This window comes from Camelus ferus, chromosome 13 (assembly GCF_009834535.1).
Source record: "Camelus ferus isolate YT-003-E chromosome 13, BCGSAC_Cfer_1.0, whole genome shotgun sequence".
In the NCBI taxonomy this organism is placed as follows: Eukaryota; Metazoa; Chordata; class Mammalia; order Artiodactyla; family Camelidae; genus Camelus; species Camelus ferus.
The window spans coordinates 23,737,892-23,757,882 of NC_045708.1; the positions used below are offsets into that span (position 1 = coordinate 23,737,892).

Genomic DNA, 19,991 nt, shown 5'->3' on the forward strand with positions numbered 1-19,991 from the left:
CGGTCCTCTCCCAGAAGGACTGTCTAACCCAACAGATCAGTGCTTCAGAGTCATGGGGTGGCGTCACCACGCCTCCCAACAGGAACTCCCTGTGCTCTTCCTCTTTTGCATCCTGCTACTCACGACAGGATGGGGTTTGTAAAGGTGACGGGAAGAACTGGATGAGAAGAGACCTGAAAAGCTGCAGGGGGTCCTTAACCCACACACAAACCTTGGGACCGTTTGCCCCTCTGAGCTGGGTCTGCGGGGCTGTGTCACTAGCGTTGTCTGTGGGCCCTATCTGTTAGCTGGGGAAACGCAGGGGCCGCAGCTCTGTGAACAAGGGCTCCTTACACCAACAACACAATCTCTCAAAGACAGACGTCGAGGCCCAGCTGGCCCGGGCCCAGGCTCTGGGGAGGTGGCGCCTACAGCTGGCCCACTTTGTCACCAGAACTGATGAATGGGTTTAAGAAAGCATTCCAGCTCAGGGAGGGTATGCACTTGTTAAGATCCACACCGCCAGGGGTGTTAGCACCCAGAAACCACCTCCACCACCTCTGCGGTCACAGTTGGGGGCAATCCCAGGGACTGCAGTCGTGTCCTGAATCATACCCAGCTGATTTGTCTCTTTAACAGTCTGACCAAGTGCGTGATGAGTGACCCTGGGAAGTCAGCCTTGAAATGAGCTCATGGAAGAAGAAGCTGGCCGGACCAGGGCAGACCTGGGCGCGAAGGTCAGAGAACAAAGGTATTTTTCCCTCTTGGTCTCCATGGTGCACCACTGGCAGACCTAATCACGAAGGAAGGGCAAAACACCAAGGGCCTGGAGAATTCCTGGGTGTACTTGTTCTTGTTTGTACATTCATTCGTGGAGCGCCCACTAGTGTAGCACCTGTAATATGACACCGAAGCACTGGTCTCTATAAAGGATTCTGTAAGTTGGGATGCAGTGGAGATAAAATGGAAGGGGTGGGGGCTGGCTCCTTGGTCCTGGCTACACTTGAACGCACACCCTTGATGCACATATGCACACTGCATATCCACGCAGACATGCAATCCATGTCTACAAGCAGCACGCACACCCACAAGAATACATTTGTGCCCCTGTGTATGCGTGGCTACAAACACTCACATACAAATATAACTCACACTTAAACATGCATTTGTACTGTTTGTGAACAAAGTCAGGACTCCCAAGAGAAGAGTGCTGGCTTTAACTGGTTGATGGAAATCTTCATAGGTGCTTTCATCTCCTCTGAATGATAATGAGTATCGGAGACTGCCAGGCTGCTCCATTCATCCTTTATATTCTGGTTAATTACAAGACATTTCCCCACTGTTGTAAAGGTTAGCGGGACACATGGTACACATTTAGCTAGAATCTGGCACTACAAATGCCTCTCTAGTCAGCAGCATCAGTTATCGGGCTACGCTAGTGGGAGACAAGGATCTGTTAGTGGAAGAGACAGGAGAGGGAAACCTAACCTGTCTCCATGCCTCTGGGAATCAAGAAGTGGATGGAGCCTACAGCTTCTCATCCCAGAGGATTCAGACTTCCTTCCTAAACAGTGAGCCCCTGCGCTCAGCTTGATCACTCACCTTTCCCCACGACTTGGCTGTTTTGCTGGCTGGACCAGCCTTCCTCTCTCCTGACACCTGCATCTACACGAAATCCAGTTCATTCAACCTTCGCAAATTTCTCCAATGTATTTCCTTCTTTCAATGTTCTAAGCCACTCCTGCCCTAAACTCATCCTTTTTTGCTTGGTTTTGCTTTACCAATTTACCCTCTCCGGCTCACCTTAAAAAATGTTGCAGATGGTGATCTTTTAAAAACCGAAATCTGATCTCTGCTTTGCAAACTGGGGTGTGCGTCCTGCACCCTGCCCCTCCCTTGTCACTGAGAGCCTGCCTGGCCGCCTGGCCACCAGCCCTGCAGAAATGCTTTCATGACTCACAGTCCTTTGCTAGATAAAGCCAGTGTCTAGCCTGCTGGCTCCTCATCTCACTGAGATTTATGCCAAAGATGTAAAATTCCGTGCGGATACCTAAGACCTAATGCCTTAAGATATAAACTTTCCAGCAGATGTGGAAGCCCTTACTATGGAAAAGAACAGTGGGAAGGGCAGTGATTACAGAACAGAGCTGGGGATCCTTCAAAGTAACAAAAGATGAGGTATCCGTTGCCAGGTCAACTGACTTAAATGATAAATATGAAATTATCACACCAGACTTGATCAGGATGCTGCCAACACACAAATGAAGAGGCTGGGGTGGCACCACCACTGGCATGCTTGATTGCCATGGGAGGATTCAAGAAGATCAGCAAAGGTGTTAATCCAGTGGAAATCAGGAAAGGTGTCATGTTGCATGTTGATGCTGTAATGGCAGAACTAAGGAAGCAGCCTAAACCTGTGATCGACCCTGAAGAGATTGCTCAATTTGCCACGATTTCTACAAAGAGAGACAGAGAACCAGCAACATTGTTTTTGATATAATCACAAAGGTTCAATACAGGGCTTACAATACAGAGCAAGAAAATATTGAATGATGATTTGGAACCTGAAGGCACAAAAGCTGACTGAGATTACACCTCTCCCTTCTTGAATTACACAACAGAAGCTTAGAAGTGGGAATTTTAGGACACTGTTGGTTTCCAGCATCCAGTCCTTTGTACCCACTCTTGAAATTGCCAATGCCCAGTGAAAGTCTTTGGTTATAATTGCTGAAAATGCTCTCAGTACACTCATTTGGAAATAGGATGAAAGTTGGCTTTTGGGTTATAGCAATCCAAGCTCCAGGTTTTGGTGTCATGGAAAGAACACAGCGAAGTCACTGCTACTGATGGTTCAGGATTTGGAAAAGGGAGCTGAACCCTCGATCTTGAAGGTGTTTTGTTTTATGACCTAGGAAAAGTTGGAGAGGTTATTGTGACTGATGGTGATGCCACATTCTTGCAAGAAAAAGGTGACAATATTCAAATTGAGAAACGCATTAAAGAAATCACCGAGCAGTTAGAATGTTATTATTAGTGACCACAAAAAAGAAAAACTAAACAAACATCTGGCAAAACTTCAGACGGAGTAACTGTGCTGAAGTTTGCTGGGACAAGTGACGTGGAAGAGAATGAAGAGAAATAGACACAGACACTCTGAACACTACAAGAGCTGCTGTTGAAAAAGGCATCACCTGTGTGCTTTACTTTGGCGCACCCCAGGCTTGGGTTCACTGCTCCAGCTAAATGAAGAGCAAAAAATTGGTGCAGAAATAATTAAAAGAACACTCAGAGTTCTGGCAAGGACCATTGCTCAGAAAACAGGTATTGAAGGATAATGGACAGTGGAGAAATTTTTGCAAATTCCTCAGAAGCTAGTTATGCACCACACTGGGTGATTTTTAAAAATATGGTGGGAAAAGAAATCATCAACCCAACTCAGGTTGTAAGTAGGGTTCTGCTGAAAGGTGCTGGTACAGCTGTGGGTTAACCACAGCCAAACTCGTGCCACTGGAATTCCTAAAGTAGAGAAGGACCTTGGCATGCCGGATGGGAGGCAGTGTTGGGGGTGACACATTCTAATTCCTAGAATAGTGCTTTGCTGTTATTAATGGACTGTGCAGCCGTCTTCACAAACGACTTCCCAGAAGTCAGCTGGATATGAAAACGAATATATGTATATAGATGTGTAACTAGGACATTATGCTGCACGCCAGAAATTGACACATTGTAACTGATTATACTTCAATTAAAAAAAAAAAGTCAGCTGGAGAAAACGACAGGAAGAAGGATGTCCAAGGGAATCACTCTGGCCATCGGTTATTGGTTTCAGTGGCCTTTGCAATGCTGTCCTTTCTCCCTGGAACATCCTTTCTCCTCTTCTCTGCTTGGCTACCTCTTGCTGGTCAAGGTCTCACTCTGAGGTCACCTCCACTCTGTGGCCACCTCTGCTTCTCAGGGAGAAGTCATCACCCTCTCAAGGCTTCCTTGGGACCTCTGCTGAAACCCCCATCACACTGCCACACCATGGCTTGTTCTAGCCATCCGCCCCCTGAGCTCCAATGTCTGCATCCTGTGACTGACACAGAGCCGGGCGCATGGGAGGTTCCTGGCAACAGCTTGCTGACTGAGTGGCTGAATGAGCGACGGTTAGAGGGTATGTGCTTCGCATTCATTTCTGGCAAAAGGAACGGGTGATCCTAGAAGCCTGGTGAGGTGAGGGGTGCCGCGCCCTGTGCTCATGCTCACTTTTCAGCTCACACTCACTCTTGGCTGAACTCAGAAGCTTAGCTTTGTGGGTACCTGGCCCTGGGCTCCTGAGATTTGTGCTGAGGCCCCCAGAGGCCCAAACCTGGAAATGAAGCTGGTAGGGGTCTGGAGGCTCAGTGGGCCAACAAAAATAGGACAAAAGAGTCAGAGCCTGGACCACAGGATGCTTGAGGCACTTCTGCCCTGGCCCAAGACTGTGGATCAGTCACAAACAAGAATGCAGTATGTTCACGTGCAGAACAGAAGCTTCAGCTTGTTACTATAAAAAGCCTTAAGCATCCCACTAAAAAGAAATTGTTCTCAAATGGAAAAGTTTATTTGGCAGACATCTGAGACTCAGCACAGGACTTCTAGAAAGCAGAGGGGTCAATGGCTTTCGTGATGGAATGTCTTCCCTCTCCTGGTCACCAGCATTGACTTGACAAGAGAGGCAGTGAGGGGGACAGCAGGGCCAGGCTAGGAGCTGGCTGAAGGGAGGGACTGGCGCTAGAGGATGATCATCAGGTCAGAGTGGCAGCAAAGGGGGACCAGCTCGCTCTCATTGCACAGGGGTTTCCCATGTAACAGGGAGTCGAGGTGACTGATGGGGTATGAGGCTTCAAGTTTCCATTTCCTGAGTGCCAGCCACATGCCAGGATCTCCTCTACTTTCCAATAGCCCTGTGGGGTTAATATGATTCCTTCTGTAGACGAGAGGGCGGCGGTAGTGAGGGGTGCCGGCCTCCCTGCCAGAGAAGCCCCTCACCCTCTGTGATCATCGACCACTGGGGGTATTTAAGAAAGGCTCCTCTCACGGTCATTCCTTGTAGGATTAAAAAACAAACAAACAAAAGCAGGAAAGCAATGAACACTCTGAGAGGGCTCCTTGCCCAGAACCAGAGCAGGCTGTAGTCTGCCGACCTGTGCTCTAAGCTACGCAGATATTTGTGTTTCCTTAGACTTGGCACTTGCATGTCTTCTTGCCTTCACTCTGTCTGGAGTGCTGCTTCTTATAGTCTGTCTGGCATCTTGTTGAGACCCACACTGAAGTCACTGACCCTTTTTCTGGCTTTCCTTCAGTGCCTCCAGCAAAACTAGGTCCCCCTTTATCTCTAGTCCTGGAACCATTCATCAGGCCTCAGCTACAGCTCTCCTCCTGCGGCAGAGAGGTTGTAGATTCACACCTCTTCCTCCCTTTAAGCTGTCCTCCTTGAGAGCAGAGGCCAGCCTAGCCGTGTTCATCTTTCTGTGCTGTCACGTGGTATTGTCCCACGGAATATGCTTGTCAAATGAAATGCAATTGCCCATCTTCCAACAGCCAGCTCAGGGCAGAGCAAGACTAGAACTCAGATCCTTTGATACTGCGTGGTATTAGTTTAAATTGTGTCTGGCCATGAACAGCCCTAAATTCTGATTGGACTGAGACAAGAATGAAATGGGTTGTGTTGTAGGTTATTTGTTTGTTTCTCTGGACAAAACACCCATCAATACGATTAGGAGTTGATAATTATTGGCTCGAAAGTGCCACACATCCTTTGAGACTCTAATGTCACAAAGCTGAGCACGGGTGACACTGATCCCGTGTTGATGACCCCTCAGGTCCCCTCTTCAAACGTCTCTGCCCTGCTCTGTCCCCCCAGAGCCTGACCTCCGTGGATGGCTAGAGAACAAGGGAGCCCGGGTCAGCCTCCCAGGGCACAGAGCAGGCCAGAGCAGGGCCTCTGTTCCCTTGTTCCTGGTCTCCCGTGGGGTTGGCAGATGGGAGGCATAGCAGATGTGAGGGAGAGGGAAGAGTAAGATCTCGTTACTGATTCCCCGGCCCCCTCCTCCTGCACTGTGGGTTCTTTCAATCCCACCCTAAAACCTTCTCCAGTTAGAGACATGCGGTATGCTCCTGTCTCCTGCTCGAACCTCTCTCTGCTACACTTTTGGACTGAATTTGCAAGCAGCAAGACTTAGATGGGTCTCTAGTGGTTCCAAAGTCTTCATTCCTTTGGAGCAAAGATTTTCAATAGGGGGTGGTTTTGTATTCAAGGGACCTTTGGCAAAGTTTGTAGACTTTTTGGTTGTCATGACTGCATTTGTGGGGGGTGTGACTGGCATCTAGCATCAAGCATCCAGCAGGTAGAGGCCAGGGATGCAGCTAAACATCCTGCAATGCACAGGACAGCCCCCCTCCCCAGGCAGAGAGTCATCCAGGCCACAATGTCAATGGTGGGGAGGTTACCAATTGAGTTTCCAAATGATTACTGTAGACCCTTGCAGTGTGTACCCTCAGTCTGGAAAACATGGAAAAAGAAAGTTCCCAGGGGAGAATCATGTGTTAACACAACCAGCACACAGCTCAGTCTACTAGCATCCCAGATCTGTATGAACACCACTAGGGTTCAAAGCCTGGCTCCAACATTCTACCCATGAGACCTTGAGCCAGCTTTGCCTCTCTGCAGCTCCCATTCCTCACCTGTAAAACTGGGCTCATATGGTTCAACCTGCTTCATACGGTTGCTGTTAGGACTGAATGAAGTAATAAATGTCCAGCTCTCGAAACCCACAGGGCCCTCCTTAAAACTGGGCACACACGAATGTGCAATTCCTGCTCTGGGCTGTGTTGAGGGAGACCGAGAGAGGATAAGAAAGTTCATAACTAACATAGGTTTTCAGATTGTGGGCTGGTCCCTGCTACAGACTTGTGGAATTGACCGAGAGGTTGCAACTAACATTAAAAACTGGAAAAGAAATTTTCCAGGTGCATCACACTTCATAAGGGTAAATACCACTGTGTGACATTTTCCTCTTTCTTCTACAGATATGGATGTGTGTACTGGGTTGTGATGGAAAGTGTATTTTTCCACGGTGGGGTGAGATTAACAAAATAAAGTTTAAAAGATACCAATCAAATAGGAAAACTTAGGCACCCAGAGCACCATATGAGAAGGCCCTGTGACACTGTAGAAAAATTCACATGGCCTGTGGATGAATTCCAGCTTCACCACTTATAGGCTGTGTGATCTGTGTGTGTTGGGGAAGTTACACAACATCTCTGAGCCTCAGCTTCCATAACTGAAATAGGGGGAATTAAAAACACATTTGCCACTGCGCTGCGGGGAGGATCAGATGGGGAACTTGTGGACAGCACCTCGTACAGGGCTGGCACACAGGAGGTGTGCAATGCATGTGTGCCCCGACCTTCCAGAGACCACTGGCTCTGGCTCTCACTGCCTGCTGTCTGGCAGCAAACCTTAGCTTGTGACCACGACAAACGGGCCTTTAAGAGCCTGAAATACTAGAAACATTCAGTACCTATTTAATCAGATGAAATGATAACACGTATCTCTGCTTTTCCATTTTGGAAAACACGACAGAAAGATCCAGACAGGTGCTTCAGGCCCAATGTCAGAGGAAGAAAAATGTCTCCAGGAAAGTTTTTGGAGCGAGGCTTTGTGAAATTCATCAGACCGGGTGGGTTCCCTGTTTATTTTTTACATTTTTTCAAGGGTGCCCTGCTTACCTAAGGCCAAGGCAATGAGGCTACTCATAAAAGATTCAGATTTTTAAAGTAATGCTTCTGCTTCCAGTGCTGCTTTTATCCCAGTTTCCCTCCTGAAAGCCTGGCCCTGGGGGCCTCGCGGTGGAGGCCCCCGCCCTGCCTGTGTCACCTCCAGGGCGGGCTGTGTGCTGCGCTGCCCCAGCCTGAGCCTTGGAGCCTCCGAGGTGGGGCTCGGAGGGACCAGCTGCCAAGATCTCCTCCGCTGGGAGCCAGTGCCCCACCCCGCCCCACGCACACCTTTGGCGGTGAGGCAGTGATCAGAGTTCACTCTTCTGTCTGGCCTGAGTCCTGCGCACGCCGGTTTACCCCACTCTGTCACTCACAACACAGCCCCCTCCTCTTTTTACTCCCCAGGGCCTCATACAGGGCCGTCTACTTAATAGGCAGGCAATACAAGTTCACCGTCGAATCAATTAGAACCAACCTCAGTTTGTAATTGGTGTTAGTTAAAGGCTTAATGAGCAAGTTATGAAGCCGACCCTTGGTGTTTATAAATTTTGTACCCTTTGAACAAACTCAAGGTTGAAAAGGAGTTTTGTTGCCTACCCCCACCTATCCGTTGGATTTAGGGGTCTCCTGCAGTCCTGAGGAGCTCCCTCCTCCATGGGTAACCATGCCTTTTTATGGGCAGCTTTTTGGGGTTAGGCAATTTTTCATGATCGGAGCAGAAATCTGCTTATATGCAGTTTCCACCTGCCATTCTCGGTCTGATCTCTTGCCACCAGACAGCTCTTCACAGATTCGAGCATCTAAGCTGGAGAGCTCCCTAAAGCTGGTCTGCCTGTGTCTGTCGCACATCCGTGTTCTACATGAAATGAATCAGAGTTGAAATGTGGGCACTCTCCCACTTTCTACCAGGGTGGGCTAAACTTGGGTGGTTAAGAAGGAGGATTCTGGGTTCAAAAGGCAGGAGTTCAGATGGCCTTGGGAAACTGGCTCAATTTCTCTGGGCCTCAGCTTCCTTGTCTGTCAAATGGGGATGGTGACAGTACTTACTTCACAGGGTAATGATGACGATTAAATGAGACAATGCTGACCGAGTGCCCAGCACAGCGCTCTCGGAAGACACTCAGTATAAACTATTACGATAAGCCTGGCCTGAAGAGGCTCAGCTGGGGACACCCCATTCTACACAGTTCGAGAAGTGTCACTCCCTGGGGCAACAGACCACAGTGGCAGATGTGCAGAACTCGGGGTCGGCAAATAAGAGCAGGACAGCAGACGCAGGTATTCTCTGAAGCCACACAGGACCCAATGTGGGGACTGGTTGGGCCCCGGGGGTCATCTCTGCCCTCCCCCGCAAGGAGGCACAGGAGCTGGGCCCTGCCTACCTTGATACTGGGCGCTGAAGCCACGCTGCCGGTGGTTGCCATCTGACGTGAAGTGCAGCCGCAGCCAGTTCTTGCTGCTGATGACAGGGGCCGGGAGGCTGGCTCCAGTGAACCTGTGGGGGCAGGAAGCGAGCAGGGTCAGGGGCTGCAGCTGGTGGGGACTGGGGCACCCCCAGGGGGCCCCCCACTGCCCAGGCTTGGCAGGAGGAATGGGCTGTGCTGCACCAGCTGTGTCTGGTAGCCTGGGGCCTGAGCGGGCTTGAGCCTCCTCCCGGGGCTCTTCCCACCACTGGCTTTCTCTGAGATGCTGAGAGGAGGGGGCGGACCTTTGGGCCCAGAGTGGAGGCCCATCCCTCTCCAGCTGATGTCTAGCACCCCCCCCCCACCAAGGAGAGAAGTCCAGCCCTCCCAGCGGAGGCCCACCCACCCCCAGGGATGTCCACATACCCGCCCCCAGCGGAGATCCAGGCGTCCCCTCAAAAGACCAGTCCCCAGCTCTCCAGCAGAGGCTCAGCCCCCACTTCTGGGCAGAGGCTCTGCTACCCCAGGGCAAGCTCTCCAGGGCCTCCAAGGAATCAGGAGAAAGGGCTTGGGCAGTTGCTACGGGCAGTGCAGCCCTTCACAGCTGTGAGAGCCCGTTTGGTCTCCTCTGGTCCCTGACCCTGTACCTGCTGCCTCCCCAGGAGGCCTCTCTGTCCCTGCTGGGCTCTCCTTGCCTCCCTTAGATTAGCCTCCTCTGGGTTCCAGCCAGCCCGGTGCAGTGGGTGGGGCACAGGACATCCCCCACTGTCGCCAATCACTGCCCCGGCCTCCTGACCAGATGCTGTCCCAAGCCAGCTTTCAGATCAATCAGATCGCTCCTCCTAGAGCTGCTCAGAGCTCAAGAACCTTCTGTGGCTCCCCAGTGCCCACACAAGACTGGCCTTCCAAACTTTCCACCCTGTCCCTTGCCTGAACAGGCCTCTGCTCAGCACTGGCCCCTCTGCCATACTTGGGCTAAGCCCCAAAGCCCCTGCTTGCTCTGCTCCTTCCCCTGCACCCCAGGAGCCCCTCCACCTCCTCTCTTCTACCCCACAGCCCCCAGCTCGATGACAGCCAGTGTCTTCCTGCTCCTTCTCCCTGCGTCTGAATCAGGTACAAAACCTCCTGATGTCTCCCTTTGACACCGTCACTCCTCACTCCTCTGCTCGCACCCTGCCTGGACATCTTACTTCCATCGAAGCATTCCAAGCTTTCTCCTTTTCTATGCCTGCGCTTTTCTGCCTGGAATACACCCATGCGTAGCCCTCTCTCCTGCACCAGCCATGTCACCGGAGATGCCTTCGGGACACCCTCAAATACCACATCCCCAGGAGGGTCTTTCCTACTCTCCTCAGCCCTGAAGCCCCACAGATGTGGGTTCAGATCCAGGCTCTACCACATATGACCAGTGTGACCTGGGACCACTTACTTGATCTTTCTGAAGAAGAGAATGATAACCCCAACCTGGAGAGTTTGTGGGAGTAAATGTGAGGCCTCACGAGCAAAGAACCTAGTATTTGATATGTATTAGTTCAATAAATATTATTTTCCTTTCCCCTCTGTGATACCACAGTGTGTTATTCAGATTGTAATGTATTTATCCAGGTGTGCGTCTCCCTAGGATAAAGGCCTCAGAGAGGGTGGTAGTGCAGCCTGGTGGTGGGGGCACTCGGGCTCTAGAGGGATCGGCTGTGTTATCTCATGAAAATTACCTAAGCTCTCTGTGAGTTTATCTGTAAAATGAGGATAATGACAACCTCTCCCTCAAAGGGTTGCGAGGACTGAATGAGATAATACACCAAAAAGACGTTGGCTTGGTCTCTGGCCTGTGGCAAGCTCTTGGTAAGTGGCAGCTGCTATTCTATCCTTCATCATTTTTATTCTTCATCTTTGTACCAAGCATCTAACAACACTGCTTGATACGAAGCGGGTGTGTCAGGATTCCAGCAGAAAACAGGCGGCACAGATATTTGAGAACAATTCCAGTTGAATGAGTGGACTCTTTACCACCAGAGATGGGGCAGTATCCCGAGGCTGCTAACACAGGGGCTGGTGACTATTCAGAGGCTTGGAGAGGAAATGGTTGTCCTTGAAGGAAAGGACTACAAAGAAAGGGCCACCATGAAGGACCCAGATCTGTAGTCATTTGGGATTACAGCCAGGGTGAGCAAAGAATGAAAACCAGCTACTCATTCTCCTCCCTCCCCTCTTCCAACCTACTGCTGATGCTTCTATTGATCTAGTCCGATTGGAAGCCAGAGGGCAAGGGAGTGTACTGACGCAGTCTCACAGTAAGTACTCCTAACCCAGGAACAGGGTGGAGAAGGGTAGGGGGATGATCTGGAGGTGCAAACGGAAGAGATTCAGCCTGGTGGGTCTCCATAAATGTGTATCAGACCAAGGAATGATCCAAGGAGCTTCACATCCTGCAAATTTGAGTTTTTACTATAATGAAAATGCTGACACATACCAAACTCCAGGAATATCCACCCATATTGCTAGGGTAAGAGCTATTACAGAAACCAATTACTGTATTTCACCAGATCCCATTTAAAATAGTTTATTACAGACTGAGTCATTTAAGTTTTCTAAGGAGCCACAAACAGTACTGTGGGTTTTCTTTCCCCCAGGCCAAATTCAATTCTATCTCAGTGACAAAGCTTGGAGGCTATTTACATAAGGGCAGTAGAAATAGGGAGAAATTCCCAGAATAATTCAGAACCAAAAGCTGTTTATTGCAAAATAGAATGAGGGGAGGGTGCTGGGATCCCAAGAGCGGGAAGAGAGTAATGATCCAGGCTGTAACTGGAAGTCAGTTAGTCAGTGAGGTTTCTCCAGCCCTGGGATCTGCTCTAACCCCCACCTGCACTTGTACAGGCTGGGGGAGCGAAGGGTCACTGCCCGCCTCCCATTGCTCCCACACCTTCCCCCGCTCCTAGGAATCCTGTGAATGGTTCATTCCCAAGGCTTAGACTCTCATGGCTCTGTGCTGCCCATGCTTCTTCACTGCCCTCCTCCTGCTTCCTTGGACATAAGTCAGAAATTCGAGAGTTTGTCTTGGCATCTATCAGGGAATTAGAGGCTTCCGTGTGGAATCATCCCATCAAACCCTGCCACTGCGATGGTGTCATGCCTTGCTCAAAACTCTCCAATGAGGAGGACAAATTCTTGATACACACAACAACGTGAATGACAATCAGAGCATGCTGCTGAGTGATGAAACAGTGTGTACTGTATGATTCCGTGTATGTGAAACTCTGGAGAAGACTAACCTACAGTGAGAGAAAGCACAGCAGTGCTGGCAGCGCCGGGCTAAGGGGTACAGGTGGGGCTGCCTGGGAAGGAGTACAGGGGAGCCAGCTGGGGTGATGGAAGTGCTCTGCACCTTGAATGAGATGCTGGTTATATGGCATGAACACATTTGTCAAAGCCCCAAGAACAGTACATTTTAAATGGGTCATTTTATTTCATGCGAATTGTATCCTAATAGAGTTAATTCAAAACAAACCTTCAATGGCTTCAATCCTTAGAGTAAAAGACCTTATCAGGGCCAATAGGCCTTAGAAAAGCCAGTGTGTCTTCACCTCTCCTGTCTCCTCCTCTACTTATTCTGTATGCTTCAGTCACATGGGTCTCCAGACTGTTCAAAACTGGCCAGGCCCGCTCCTGCCCCAGGGCCTTTGCACTTGACGGTCCCTCTGCCAGCTGGCTGGCTCTTCTCCCAGATCTCCATCTGGCTCACCCTCTCACTGCCTCAAAGCCTTTGATCAAATGTCACCTTCCTGGTCTTACTCTTGCCTGCCTACCCTCTTAGAGCACATCACCCCCCACCCCCCAAACACAGACACACACACCCCATTCTCCGGTTAAAAGAAGACTTTACATGAACCTGAACACACAGTGCTTTTTTGTTTTTCTCTGCCTTTGCCCTTGCTGCTCTTTATGCCATGGCGCCACCTGGCTGCACAGAGAGGGTAAGAAACTTGTACAAGGCCACACAGCTATTAAGTGGTAGAAATGGGATTCAAACCCAAACCATTCCATTTAGAACCTATGTACTCAGGGTAGGAAGGCAGTGGGACAGTTTAGGCTGAATCCCATTCTGTTCCTTTTCTTTCCCTCCCTCCTCCCCCCAGGATCCTCTTTAATTTTGCTCCCTGTTAGAATCATAATTAAAGGAGAGAAACACAAAGAGAGATTCTCCCCTTCAAACCTTTCTGTCCACATTAACTTCATTACGTGGGGCCTAGGCAATTCCAAGTTCGCCCAGGAAATTGCTACTGCAGTACAACATAAAATGTATTTAAGCAATTACGCTCATTTTTTTTCTTTTTGGTAAATTGACTTCTGTTAAATGGGGCTTCATTAATGGAATCTGGCTTGGGGAGAATTGAAAAAAAAATCACTCCTTTAAATGCATGTAGTTGATTATGGAAAAAGTAGTCTTGAGTTCCTCTGCAGAAAGCTCTAAGCTCTGCTTTCGGTAATAGGAGAGCTCAGAGCAGATTGTGCGGAAAGCATTCCTTCTTAAGAAGCTTCTCATATAGTTGGGGTGCTGAGAGACGCCCCCGCAAGATGACAACAGTGACTCTGCAAAGAAATGCTGTCTAATTTTAAACTGAGAGGGAGGAACACTGGGAGATCTTGGTCTGAATCTCAGCATTCCCTAAAATGGGCATCCTCGGGGGAATGTTCATTCATTCACTCACGAAGCACATCTTGTGTACAAGCACTGTGATTGCCAGTGGGTACCACTCCCACTGTGCTTCCCCAGACATGGGAAGTTCCTGCAAAGCCTATCATCTACAAGGTACAGCTTCTACGTCTCCTCTGTGCAATCTCCACTCCTCAGTCAATAGCCTCTGGCTTCTGTGTTTCCAGTGCACCTTCTGTGGGCTTGATCTATTAACCAAGCTACGTGCACAGCCTAGATCTGATTCAGGCTTGAAGAATCTTCCAGGGCTAAGCATAAATCACCCCTCCACCCATAGGCTGCCCGGGGGAGAATATGACATATAGGAGATGCTTGCCACCCCACTCCCAAACCCTCTACCCTTCCCTCCTGCCATCTGCTCTTCTCCCCAGGGGATGGGGAGGATGCTGTGCTGCAACTAGGGAAACCCTTCTGGAAATGTCTTGGTGGCGGCGGCAAAGGGTACCCAGGCCCTTGTTGGAGGCTGACTCCTGTTCCCCCTCCCAAGCTCCCTCTCATCCCTGAAGTGAGACTTCATTGACTCAGCCCTGACATCCAGTCTCAACACAAATGATTTCCATATCAGTTTTTCTTTAGTCAAATGTCTAGGACTCTTGCTACGTTGAGAAAAACCCTTTGTCCAAGACAAACCCATGATGTTATATATTTTCCAGGAAGTGGGTGAAGGCCTGGCATCAATGCAAGTTTCCTTTGGCTGTAGGCTGCTAGTCCCCAGCCTCTAGACTTATCTCTGGAAAGAGGCCCCTTGGCTTCCCAAGGCTCTGGTTCCCAGCAGTGCCTGCTCACCCGGGGTGTTGAGGCAGTTCTGAGAGGCCTAAGGCATCCTATAAAGATTCAACAAGGTCCTACTGCATAGCACAGGGAACTCCATTCAATAGCTTGTAATAATCTATAATTAAAATGAATTTGTGTGTGTCTGTGTGTGTGTATATATATAACCGTATCACTATGCTGTACACCAGAAACTAACACAACATTGTTAATCAACAAAACGACAATAAAAAAAAAAAGATTCAACTCCTGGCTGCCTAACTGTATGTTTTAGGGGTTGTTTACTGTGCTCTGAGCAAACCAAAGCTTCCCTGCAGTGTTCCTGCTCCTCAGTGTTCTCTCTCCCCATGACCTGCCCCCTCCTCCCAGTCACCCAACCCAGATATCATCCTTCATTCCTTCCCTCCTTCACTCCCATGGCCAACTGTGATCAAGTCTTCTCCACCCCATGACCGCATCACCCCTCACCTGCACTAGAGAGACAGGCTTCTGATCTGCCCTCTGCCCTATCTGTTTTCCAGACTCTGTGAAGGTGTCGGGGAAGCATTTGCTCAAGTTGCTGCTTTGCTGGAAACCCAGCAGCAAAGGTCCACTGGCTCCAGGATCAAGACTAAGCCTTTTATTGTCTTCCCTCTCCAGCGATACCCACTTTGAGCTCCAGGTACTTTCATGTTTCCAGTCTTTGCATATGCTATTCCCTCTACCTGGAATGCCCTTCCCTGCTACCCCACCTGACTACCTGGGAAAACATCACTGATCCCATAAACCTAATCCCATGCCTCTTTTTTTCCACCTTTCCCTCTCCCTGCCCCTAGGGGAGGAGCAGTTCCCTCCACCACTGTGGTGTTCCCTTTGCACCATGGACACGCCCCACCTTTGCACTGAGCCTGACAAATTGCAATCATCTTTTGACTCAATAACCATCTCCCTGACTTGAAGGCAAACCCCATAAGCACAGGGACAGAATTTTGTTTGGCTCAATGTGTCCAGCCACGTAGCACAGTGCCTGGCACACAGAACAGATCAGTTCCAGAGAACAGGGGTTGGCAAACGACAGCTTGCTGTCTGCTTTTGTCAGTAAAGTCTTGCTGGGGTCACAGCCACGCTCCTTCATTTACATAGTGTCTGCTTTCGTGCTACAAAGGCAGAGCTGAGTGGTTGTGACAGGAACTATCACCTGCAAAGCCAAAAATATTTATCTCGCCCTTTACAGAGTTGACTGACGCCGACCATAGAAGCCTTGTAGATGATGCAGATGGTAAAAAAAAAAACAACACAACTTCTAAGTAGGGATTAGTAAAAGAATACATACACAGCTTAAACATTTCACTGTAATGTAACAGTACTTAAAGGTACATTTGTCTGCCAGTCCATTCATGCAGGAGTCAGGTCTTTCCCTTGACCATGGTTTCTTTTCTGTATTGTCTATCTTACATAAATGACACTCGTAATGCATGGCTCACCAGTTCCAATTTTGCCACCGCTCATCCAGTCAACAAATATTTGCGGAGCACCCGTGATGGGCCAGGCATTGTGCTAGGCACTGAGGATGCAGCTGTGGACGAGACAGACCTGGTCCCTGCCCCCGCTGGACCTGGCTCAGTGGGGGGCCGTTCTCTCACTCACTCGCACCTAATATTTAGGAAGCAATTCTTTTTAGAGATTCTCCTTCATGGAATCAGGCCAAAGCATTCAATTTAGTTTCCACAGATGCAACTATACTTCCTTTAACACTCATATTTCATCAGTTTATGTGATGTTTAATTTAAATCCCATAATTACAATAACAAGTATGACTGGCACCGAGAGAGTTGGCAGCCAACCCATCTGATTCTCAGAAAGTGCAGGGCTCAGCTGGCGGGGGCCCCGAAGTGCATGGGCGCTGAGGGTCGGGGTGGGAGACAGCCAGCAGGCAGCCAGGTGCTCCGAGTGCCACCGGGCATCGGAAAGGAAGGTCTATCAAGGCTGGGAGTACCAGCCACTCCAGGGCGCTGCTTGGGTAGAGATGGTGAAAGCACTTTTATTACACATGTAATGAATGAATGAAGGGGAAAATGAATGCACAAACCAGCAAAGGGCAGTCTCTTGCTTTCAAGAGCAGGGCATCTCTTCTAATGAGCTCCCTTTGCTGTCAGGAGTGGGAACCTGCTGGTTTTAACATCTTATTTGAGAATTTCAAGGGCCTTCTGCTGCCCAGCTACATATGAATCCCAGCTCCTTCATCCTTGACAAATGGTCAGCCAAGATCTGTTCTGAATGTTTCCAAAGATCAAGAATTCACCTGCTGGCCACACTTTCCCTGTCCACGTTGACCACCCCTACCCTTTTTCTAGCTACTTCCTGTTCATCCATCAGTGTTATCTCATGGCCACTGGCTCCAGGAAGGCTGGTGGGCTTCTCCCTGGTACCTCATCCTCTCTTGCAAAGAGTCCTAGCACTTTCTCCACCACAGTGTTTGTCTCATTAAGCATCCTTCAGGGGTCTGCTTCCCCATCAAACTGAGCTCCCTGAAGACAGGAGTGGTTTCTTCCTTGTTCAGTTCTTTCTCCAGTACCTTGTGAGTGCTGGATAGAGGAGAAGGGCTCAGAAAATACTGTTCATGGGAAGAAGGAACGTTTGAGTAAATGAACGAATGAATGGGGTCCTGCTGGAGGAAGTGGAGGGCATGTGTGGGGAAAGCAGAGGAAAAGACAGGTAAGCTGGGAAGCCTGAGGACAGCAGGGAGGAGCTTGGAAGCCACGCTGGGGTTCATCTTGATCTCCCATGAAGACAGGCTGCCCCACCCCCTTGGTCCCTCAGCCCTCGGTCCCCATTTTCTTGGCAGCTGCTGGTCCCTTTTTGGGAAACTCTTCTCATGATGACGTATCCCCAGAGCAGTAACAGTGGAGTCTGGTAATCAACATGGGTAAATGTTCCTTCTTCCCCAGAAGCAACTCAATAAACTCAACAAATTGTTAGGGCTCCTCCCTGCTCAGCTAATTGTGAGCTCCAGGGAACCCACACAACCTACATCAGGTAAATGCTTTTCCTCCAGATGCACTGCTCCCTGGAGGGTGAGTGCCTGAGCCTGGGAGTGCTGAGGGACAGGGCTCCTGGCTGTGCCTGCTGTTGGGATGAGAGTGTCATCATGATGTCCTGGGGCTGTGCATTGGGGGGCACACTGAGAAGGTCTGGGGAGTGGCTTGGGGTGTCAGTTCCTTCCATCCCCTGCTCAGTGGGCAGGGCTGCTGGGTGAGGCGTTTCCTGACTCTGTGGAGAGGCAGTGCCCATGATGCTACAGTGAACAGAATGGGGTTGGGTCTGGAGATGGGAACTGGTGCTGGGGGCCAAGCTCTGGGCCAGGGGGCTTGTGGTGGGTCCCCAACAACCTTTCAGAGGATGCCCAACTCTCTCCTTTTCTGTCTCCAGGTCTAAGTCAGGTGGTTGTACCCTTTTCTGAGTGTTAGATGGCTCTGAAGATCAGTCTCCTCCCTCAACTCATGGTTCCTGAAAGGGGCAGCCACGTGACCCTAGGCCACAGCTGATTGGATTGGGGTGGCCACGTAACCCAAGCTGAGCCAATCAGCTGATGGGACTGTGCACTCATGTTGTCCAGGAGAAGGCCTGGCTCTCCCGGGGGAGATCTGGGAAAAGGGTGTCCCAGCATCATCTCTTCCACCTCTGCTGCTGCCCCCAACCATCACTCTTATAAGATGTCCTGCACCTCATGCATTCGTCCTCCTCTGGGTCCTGTTCCAGTCAGACTGGGACAGAATCTAAGAGCAGTCCAGGCCCTCACCAGCTGCTGGGCCCTCAGCTGGCTGTTCCTTGCCCTCAGCCTGAGTCTCTGTTGTTACAGATTAGACCTGAGATGCAACCTAGAGAACTGATGGTCTCCATGCCCGAAGATATTAAAGCCTACCCCATCAGGCTTGGTCCAGTATCAGGGTGCAGGTCTTAGAAGCCTGGTGACCAAGGCTCACTCATGCTCTACCTAGACCCTCTCCCCTTCCTGGCTCCAGTCTCTGCCTAGATGGAGACACACCTGTCTAGTTCATCACCTGTCTTGTTCCCCTACACAGAAGCAATAGGTTTAAGAAGGTCAAGGGTTAAAGGCCCGGTCTGTGGAAACAGACAGCCCTGTATTTGAACCTGGGCTCCACTATTAACTAGCTGTGAAATGTGGGCATGTGCTTTAAGTTCTCTGAGCCTCAGTTTCTTCATCTGTGAAATGGGATTCCTGTACTCTTGCACATAATGTGTCCAGGACTCTGCCTGACACACAGTAGGTGTCTCTATAGATGTAAACAATCTTACTCCCATGTTTAGGTTTGAGAAGGGAGGAAATGGGATCTTATCAATGCCTTGAGCCCTACCCTCCAGAGCACAAAGGGATTAAGCAGACCCAAGAACAGCCTGGCCTCATTTCCCTGGGGACGTAAAGATGTCTGCATCCACTCTGGTGACAGGACAGTGCAGGGGCGAAGGGGCAGGGCACTCTGGGGTACCCAGCATAGCAGATGCTCCTGGCGGCCACCTTCCCTCTCTCCCTTGGGCAGCTCCAGCCTGGCCTCCACGAGCTCCGGCTTACTCAGCCGTGGCCAGCTTCTGCCTGTCACCACAAACCTGACTCAGAAAAGGGACCTGCCTCTATTCCAGGGAGGGTGGCAGTGTATGCCTTGCAGAGTCCTCTGGGGATTACATTTGGATAATACTTCTCGAGAGGAAATGTTTGCAGATGGCTTATTGAGAAGCCTCCCACGCCAGCCTTTGCCTGCCACTCGACTGCCATTCTGAGTTGGAGCCTCCTCAACACTCTCTCTCCTCCTCCAGGAGGCAGCTGGCCAGCCCTGCCTGGCAGCTGGGCAGCTCTGAAGCCCTGGCTGAGGGAGTGAGCCTCCCAGGAGGCTGGAGAATGGATGGGCTCAAACGTCTCGGGGATCAGGGACACGAGGTCAGGCAGGAAGCCGTCCTAAAGTCAGATGCAGCTGGATTCTGGTCCTGCCTCCAAATCCATTGGCTACGTGACCTCGGGGAGGTTGCTTTACCCCCCTGAGCCCTTCTTTTCCCAGTGTGCATCTCAGTGCAACTGTGACGATTCAAGGTGATGCAGTGGTGCTCACAAACTCCTGCTGGGGGGAGGGCATAGCTCAAGTGGTAAAGCGCATGCTTTGCATGCACGAGGTCCTGGGTTCAATTCCCAGTACCTCCATGAAAATCAAGAACCCTAATTTACCCCCCCACCCAAGCCCCAGTACCTCCGTGAAAACAAATAAATAAATAAACTCCTGCTAAGACTTCAAGACACAGCAGCCACAATTCTTGGTCATGTCCTATCTCGGTACAGCAAGGGAGACTCATGGGCAAAGGGACTAACGTTTACTGAATACAGAGCAGTGTTGGGT

General features: G+C 50.1%; 1 protein-coding gene, 1 non-coding gene and 1 pseudogene across 2 annotated transcripts in view; 2 read left to right on the top strand and 1 right to left on the bottom strand.

Moving 5' to 3' along the window:
* Positions 1–19,991, bottom strand: part of CSMD2 (CUB and Sushi multiple domains 2) — a 473,825-nt gene that overhangs the window by 291,384 nt on the left and 162,450 nt on the right. Inside the window, 1 exon segment of the mRNA XM_032495868.1 lies at positions 9,102–9,214. The gene's annotated coding sequence lies outside the window, so the exon portion shown is untranslated.
* Positions 672–3,692, top strand: LOC116668196 (annotated as a pseudogene).
* On the top strand, positions 19,726–19,798 carry TRNAA-UGC. The gene has a single exon. It is a non-coding gene; the product is annotated as a tRNA-Ala (tRNA).